Source organism: Garra rufa, chromosome 22, assembly GCF_049309525.1.
Source record: "Garra rufa chromosome 22, GarRuf1.0, whole genome shotgun sequence".
In the NCBI taxonomy this organism is placed as follows: domain Eukaryota; kingdom Metazoa; phylum Chordata; class Actinopteri; order Cypriniformes; family Cyprinidae; genus Garra; species Garra rufa.
Window position 1 is genome coordinate 21,143,243 of NC_133382.1, and position 8,666 is coordinate 21,151,908.

General features: G+C 36.8%; 1 long non-coding RNA gene across 1 annotated transcript; it reads right to left on the reverse strand.

The window, feature by feature from the left end:
- Positions 1-6,130: 6,130 nt before the first annotated feature.
- Positions 6,131-8,305, reverse strand: LOC141297331 (uncharacterized). The gene is made up of 3 exons (XR_012341361.1): positions 8,228-8,305; positions 6,864-6,908; positions 6,131-6,746 (listed from the first exon to the last, which is right to left on the reverse strand). It is a non-coding gene; the product is annotated as an uncharacterized lncRNA (long non-coding RNA).
- Positions 8,306-8,666: the final 361 nt, after the last annotated feature.

Below are 8,666 nucleotides of genomic sequence, written 5' to 3' on the forward strand. Positions count from 1 at the left end.
TTCCACTCCATGTTCCTGTGTCTACCTGTTCCCATTGGATTTATTAAATGTTCTTTTTTTTATCTACGTCGTTGTTCGTGTGTTCCTGCCTACAGCGTGACAATTAGTAATAATAACTGGTTGACTGTACATATTCACTTATTAATTCACTCAGCCATGGACGCTGAAATCATTCTAGATTGGTTGAGAGCAAACATGCCTTCAAACGCCCTCTCAGAGCCACTTGTAAATAAAGCTGTTTCATTTGCATTTCAAAAGCAAGACCTACCCATGACATTCACTACATAATGTATTTACGTTCCAAAATAGCTCTGTATCCAAACAAATGTGAGCTTCTGTCCCGTTGTCTACCTGACAGGCATTCTGATCAAGTGATCACAACTATAAATAAACCATTCTAGCCTTTTAATCATGTTCCTTCCACAATTTCTAATCGTATCTTCATTCACACAGCTGCCATATCCGTATGGAAACACATAAAGACGTTGCTTTGATCTGAAAACGTATGTAAATGTGGTGGGTGCTACACGTTTGTATATGTTTCAGAATGAGGCCAGCGATTGGTTTCAAGCGCAATGCCTAAATCCCTCATTTCCTCCCATGAGCGATATTTCACAGCTTCGCTACTGACCCATTTTTCTACCCGTTTCACAATAACTCTGTTGCTTCTCATCTCTTGCTCGTCCTCCTCCCCCTCTCTCTGTTTCTATATCAGAATTCAATGAGCAAACGGATAAGGCTCATTCACGAAAGATGCAACTTATGAGCTTCTCGCTGTCTTGTCTGTCTGTTTTCATACTGTGTTCTCGAGGTTGAAAACTTATGGTCATCTTGGTGGGGGATTTGCATTTCAGTCCTAGTTTTCAGATCTATTTTCCTCCCTCAAAGGCACGGTACTTTGATGTACCTCAAATCTCATTACTATGGGATCACTCGACTGCAGACGGCGATTTCCAGTGCTCTGCGGTGCGTTAGACGAGGTGATAAAGTGTGAAATCCCCGGCGAGCTTGAGCTGAATGAATAGAGAAGAAGACAAGAAGAGGGAGAGATACAGAGAAGCCAAGGGTTTAGGCTTAGTGCCATGCTGTGACGCGTCCTCTGTCCAGGGTGTTGGGTTTACCGTGTTTAGCGGTAATTAGCATGCCGCAGCATGGCATGGCATTACCTCCTGCCATCCGCTAGCTAAGCTAAGCCGTGAACAAACAGAACCTTGTGCGATAAACAAAGTATCTTGTCTAACCATGTGTGAAGATGGTAACACACAACCACTGACAAGCATCTTCAGCTAAAAGCTGGACTGAGACGACACTGTGGGAACGCTTCAGGGAGCAGGCTAATGTAATTAAGGAACACTGGAGGCCATCCGAAGCCTGACGCTGGAGCTTCCACAAACGGATAAACCACGGCTTCCTTACCAGAGGAAGTCTATGGGCTTAATACAGGCCTGCGGCAAATGACGCTCTCATCCGGAGCGGTCACATAAGGGAAATGTCGCTGTAATTACTTTTGAAACGTCGATTTGATGACATTATCGCCACAGTTTGGAGTTTTCCATCGAAGCCTTAGGACTCTTTAGATATTACAATGTGTTCTGGGATTTAACAAATTGGTAATGCATTCTGGGAAATGTAGTATTCTTACATGCTGGTTTAATATAATGAAATATACACTACCGGTCAAAAGTTTTTGAACAGTAAGATTTGTAATGTTTTTTTTTTTAAGAAGTCTCTTCTGCTCACTAAGCCTGCATTTATTTAATGCAAAGTACAGCAAAAACAGTACAATTTTGAAATATTTTTACTATTTAAAATAATTGTTTTATATTTAAATATATATTTTAAAATGTAACTTATTCCTGTCATTATAAAGCTTAATTTTTAACATCATTACTCCAGTCTTCACATGATCCTTCAGAAATCGTTCTAATGTTCTGATTTGCTGCTTAAAAACATTTATTATTATGTTCCTTGAACCTGAAAGTTCTGAAGAACAGCATTTACCTGAAAATAGAAATCTTTTGTAACATTATAAATGTCTTTATCAACACTTTTGATCAATTTAATGTATCTTTGCTAAATAGAAGTAAAAAAATAAAAATAAAATAAAAAATACTAAAACTAACTCCAAGCTTTTGAATGGACAAAAGCTTTTTATTTCAGATCTGAAATCAGATGTTGATCTTTGGATCTTTCTATTCATCAAAGCATCCTGAAATAAATGTACTCAACTATTTTAAATAATAATAATAATACAAATTATGTTCATGAACAGCAAATCATTATTTTATATAGTAAAAATATATATATTTTTTAGTATTTTTGCTGCACTTTGCGTCATATAAATACAGGCTTGGTAACCAGAAGAGACTTCTTTAAAAAACATTAAAAATCTTACTGTTCAAAAACTTTTGACTGGTACATCCAGATGTATTTATTTGTCTCTTTATCTTTTTGTCTGTATCTGTCAGGCTTTAAAAACTTTAAAACAAAGCTTTAGCAAACTAACCTTTAAGTCTACCTTGACAAACTTGCCTTTTCTAGTCAAAAATTACTCTTTTAATCGTTTTTGTTCATTTTAATTCTATCATTTGAATATTTCCTAAATTTAATTTCAAATTGCAGTTCTGCATCCTGTTTTTCATCACTGCAAGATCTGAATACATAAAATATTTCTTTTTAACCCTAAAATTTCTTCTCTTCTGTGTCAGTCTTTGACGCACATTCACAAGTGTAACACAATGCATATGCATGCATTGTGGTACTCTCATGAATGCGTGTCGAAGTCTGACACTAAAGAGAAGAAATTGTGGCATAAAGTCGTTGTTTTTATTTTTTTTATTTTTTGCCACAAAAAGTATTCTTGTAGCTTGATTACAGTTGAACTCACATGGACTATTTTAATGATGTCCTTACTACATTTCTGGGCCTTTAATTTGTGTTTCGAAGACAAAAATCTTATGGTTTTGGAATGACATGAGGGTAAGTAATTAATGACAGAATTTTCATTTTTGGGTGAACTATCCCTTTAAAAGAAGCCCAAAACCTTTTGGAGACCTGCAAACCTGGAAAAAAAAAGCACAACTTACGTGGTCCTTCAAGTGAAGATGACAGTATCGGAAGTATGGAGGGTCTCTGTGCAGTGTTCATATGTGTTTGTATTAAAGCATGGAAGTGACAGCAGGGTTTGTAAATGCATCACTTTAAGTAAAAGCCTCTCACTCTCCATCCTCATGTTTATGTCTATGTGTGCGATAAAAGACGTGTGCTTATACGAATGTGTAAGGCTGATCTCAGGACATTTGAGAAGCTCCTCATGCACCGTACAAAATGGAAAAAGGTCTCACCTCTCGTTTCAGACGTTTTCTAACACATTTATCCTGTTCTCTAACCTGTACTTAAAGAAAACAAACATTTACTCTACCGCATTCCCCTCACCAAGAGTGCTGTGCTTTTAACAGCCTACATCCAGAGTTAAAACAAGGTGAGGGTCACCTGCTTGTTCATGTTTATACAGATGACGGTTTCAAAATCTTCACTCGGGACATACGGTGCCATAGTAACAGGTGGAAAAGGTCCTTTCTTCTCACTCTCCCTGTTAAAAGAAACAGCATATGCTGGTTAGGTATGTTTTGAAGCATGGAAGGTGGTTTGAGCTGGTTTAGTTGGTCATAAACTGGTTTAAGCTGGTCCTGAGATGGCCATGACCAGCTAAGGACCAACTAATGAACAGCTTAAACCAGCTACCATGCTTCTGCATATGCTGTTTTTTTTTCAACAGGGCTGTCTCAAGCAGTTGTCAGCATTTTGCTCAAGTCTGTTTCTTAACTCTCATCCCTATTTAACTTTCCAGTGTTTCAGGGAATATTAACACTTTCTGAGATACCACAGAAACCATATTTTCTCATGATGGGTTCTATAAGCATTCTCAAAGAACTTTACTGCGCCAGAGTCTCTCAGTGAGCACCCGTTACTATTTCAAGCTTGGGATGAAGGCCCTTAACTGAGTTTCTCTGAAAGACCATGGGACTTGGACATTCAGAAGAGATTCACAAGGAAATGCCTCAGGAGCTCTAGCCATGGACCCCAAAGATCAGCTGACTGCAAGACAAAGAAGCAGAACTTTTCTCTTCGTTCTGCTATAATTGAGTGTCAGGCAATGCTGAAGGGAAAGATGGACCACAAAGAAAATAAACATCCTGTAGCTGAGAACCATGAACACACAGTGGACGAATCCCCTCATGAGGGTCCTTCCAGGAAGAAGTTTAAAGAAGATGTGACACATTCCCATATCTTTAACTTGACAACGATTGAGGACCTTCAGCACTATGGTGGACACTAGAGTGGCTCAGTGAGACCTCCGGCTGCATCCTTATTTTTACAAATTTTCCTGTATTTGGATAAGTAGAAGCTGGGTGGTTCTAATACATAGAAGTATATATACAGTTAAGTTCAAACATTTACACCCCCTTTCAGAATCAGTAAAATGTTAATTATTTTAACAAAATAAAAGTGATTATACAAAATGCATGTTGTTGTTTATTTAGTACTGACCTGAATAAGATATTTCACATAAAAGATGTTTACATATAGTCCACAAGAGAAAATAATAGTTGAATTTATAAAAATGAGCCAGTTCAAAAGTTTACATCCCCTTGATTCTTAATACTGTGTTGTTACCTGAGTGATCAACAGCTGTGTTTTTTTGTTTGTTTTGTGATAGTTGTTCATGAGTTTGTCCTGAACAGTTTAACTGCCCGCTGTTTTTCAGAAAAATCATTCAGGTCCCACAAATTCTTTGGTTTTCCAGCATTTTTGTGCATTTGAACCCTTTCCAACAATGATAACAATATAATTTTGAGATCCATCTTTTCACTCTGAGGACAACTGAGGGACTATTACAGAAGGTACAAACACTCACACAATGCATTAAGAGCCGGGTGTGAAAACCTTTGAACAAAATGGAGATACATTTTTCTTATTTTGCCTAAATGTCATATTTTTTTTTTTTCATTTAGTACTGCCCTTCAGAAGCTACAGCTACTTACATGTTTCCCAGAAGACAAAATAAGTTAAATTTACTCTGATCTTCAAATTCAAATGCTCTTCATGCATTGTTTTTTTTTTCTCCTGAAGCATCAGTGAGCTTTTGAACCTTCTGCAATAGTTGCATATGAGTCCCTGAGTTGTCCTCAGTGTGAAAAGATGGATCTTAAAATCATAAAGTCATTGTTTGAAAGGGTTCAAATACACAAAAAATTCTGAAAAATCAAAGAATTTGTGGGACATAAAGGATTTTTTTCTGCAGAACAGCAGGCAACTGTTCAGGACAAACAAGGGACTCATGAAAAACTATCACTAAACAAAAAAATGAATAATTCAGGTAAGAACAACAAATTCAACTTTATTTTAAAAATTCTACTATTATTTCCTCTTGTGGACTACATGTAAACATATTTTATGTGAAATATCTTATTCAGGTTAGTACTAAATAGATAATAACATGCATTTTGTATGATCCCTCTTGTTTCAATAGGGTCTGGCTGCAGACCTGCACCTCCACTGCCAGACCTGCACTCTCAGACCTGCACTCTCCGTCACCCAAACTTCCTCTGCAGGTGACGTCCCTTGCAATCGACACCTGCACACTACGGTACCTGCGACGTCACTTGCAATCGACACAAAAAACCGCAAATAAGTTTCCAGTCGTTCGTTTGCGTTGCCAAAGACGCTGTATTGAAGCTGTTATATGGTTTAAAGTACCCGTTGCCAATAAAGACGCAGTAATGATGCTGTTAAATGGTTTAAAGTACTTTAGTAGTATAACCAGACAGAAACTTTCCCCCCAGTTATTTTTTGCTGCTTGTTTATCATAGGAGTATAATGTTGTACTTTATCATTCAAGTAGGCTACAACTATATTACATTACCAAACTATAACATTAACAAAAATTAAGCAGATGCAATTTTTTATTTTAGTTTTTTATTGTAAGCTAGTTACAAAGAGACAGACTATTTACTATTATTTGGAAAACTAGCAATAGTTTTATAAAATAGTAATATAAAAATAAGTAAAAGCTTAAAACACTTCCACAACAAATAAAAACAGAACAGAAAGAATGCAAAGAGGCAAATTATGTATTTTCTTTTATTTCTGCAAAGAAGCACATTATGCATTTCCTTCCTTTTCAGTTTGACAGAATACTTTCAGATTCATAACATCAACTACATGTTCAAGGAAGAAGTCAATGTCCTTCATCGCAGTAAAGATAAAGCTGAAAGGTTCCAGAGCAACAAGTCTGTCCTCTGAAAATTCAGCCTTCTGTAATTTGTCCATGGCCTCATCAACATCTTCATCCTCCATGCAGAGTACTTTGGGCAGCTGAACAGAACCAAGCAGCACACTTGGCTGTTCCAAACATATATACGTATACGTAGATACCCCATTGGACCGCTCCAAGCACATAGATGCGTCCGCCATATTGCAGCGGTCCACTAGACGTCATTCACCATACTGTAGGTTCGCAGACCAACGGCTTTGCAGGACTGTTATATTTCGAATATTCAGTGATTACTATGGTGATTTACCTAGATCTATGGGTGAATGACGTCAACTGGACCGCAGCAAAATGGCGGACGGCTTACGTATAAAGGCCCATAGAAACAGTCGCTAATGAGGCATCTACGTATATATATCTATGGTTCCAAACACCACTTGCTGGCTTTATTTAAATCTCCCATCAGTTGATTCTGTAAAATAACACAAAGAACAAGAGAGATACAAATGTAAGATACCAAAAACATTAATTCAGTATTGTGCAAAAAAAAACAATTACTTGTTACTAGTCCTGTAACAAAATAATGTACCTCTTGTGATGATTCCATCAGTACATCTATACTTGCATCATCTGCCTAAGAGCAGGATAGAAGAAACCAGTTATACACACACATACATATATTTATAATATATAAAATGTCACTCAAATGAAGTAATCTGAATTGAGAAGAGTAGGAGCAGAAGAAAACATCAAATGTGGTGCTTTACAATGTTTCACACTACCTGTTTTGCTAATAAAAACACCACATTTAATTGTCTCATTCTACTTATATTATCAGTAACACAACAATCACTTCCACTAAACTATACAGTAGTTTACGTGTAAGCTATATAATTAACTTACGAAAGCATATATACCATTCTGTTCAGTAGTTTAGCTTACTTTAAATGTATTTAAGTCAGTGACGGAGTGGTTGACTAGTTAGGCTATACAGCTTAGGGCTGCTCGATTTCAACAAAAATCATAATCACGATAATTGGTCAATATTGTAATCACGATTTTTTAAACGATTATGACAGGGTCCAAAACTTTCTATAGTAATTAATTTAGATAGCAATACAGCGAAAAAGATTAAAAAAAAAAAAAAACAGTGATTAAAAAAATATTTTTCTGAATACTTTTCTGCAAGTCTAAAGTAGTCTAACAATACTACATAAATTAAATGTAATTATTTGAATGTAAAATAAAACTGCATCTTCACTGTAATAGTTACATCCTTTGTGTCTGATTAAAACTACAAACGTCCTTCATTCAAAAGCAGTGAGTGATTTTTCTTTAAGTTTTATTCATATTAAACAGACAGCAGAAGGAATCCTATGTGTTGCGCTTAACCGCACGGACCCAATTTACACACGTTTTTTAATTTCAACTGTTTATGGTCATTTAACTGACAAGCGTTTACATGAATAATCAACAAGCGCCTCATTTTCAAATATTTTTGCGTGTATTTGACCGTTTAGGCGCGCACCTGAGTTAAAATATAACTTTACAAGTCCATGTTCGGCTCCGTCTTTGAGCGCATTCAAAAAACACCGCAACTTTTCCTACGCGCTATTAAAAACATAACATCAAAGAAACATGAATAAATCAAGCATGTCCCGTTTTATGAAAGTCACGTAACATGATTTTGCTGATTTGCATGTGAAATTAGGCTTTTATGGAAGAGCGAAAGCGCACCACTGGAAAGGGGGCGGAGTGGGGCACAATAATCGTTTCATCTCGATTACTGCATTTTCATGATCGTTTGAAGCAAAAATTTATTAATTGCACAGCCCTAGCTAATGCAACTTTTTAAACACAACCAGTGAGCAGCGAACACGTTGGCAAACATAATTTTGTATATCAGAATACAATCTAATAAAACGTATAATAAACATACACATATGTACTTACAGCAATGATTCTTGAACGAATTCAGAAGTTATTCTCAATCCAACACGTCCCACTACACGCAGATTGCAAATAGCGCAGGTACAGTAGTGTGCAGGTGTCGATTGAAAGTGACGTCACCTGCAGAGGAAGTTTGGGTGACGGAGAGTGCAGGTCTGAGAGTGCAGGTCTGACAGTGGAGGTGCAGGTCTGCAGCCAGACCCTTCTCTCTTGTTTAGGTAAAACAATTAACATTTTGCAGATTCTGAAAGGGGAATGTAAACCTTTGGCCTCAACTACTATACAAATATAGTAACTTCCTGATTTATGAATTGTTTGGACCATTTAGTCCTTCACAGACAGATAGAGTTGAATGCATCTGAGGCACATCTGACAAAAGGTAACTAAAAATACACATAATCTTTCAGGTGTGAATGACCATCCCCTTCAGGCAGGATGAACC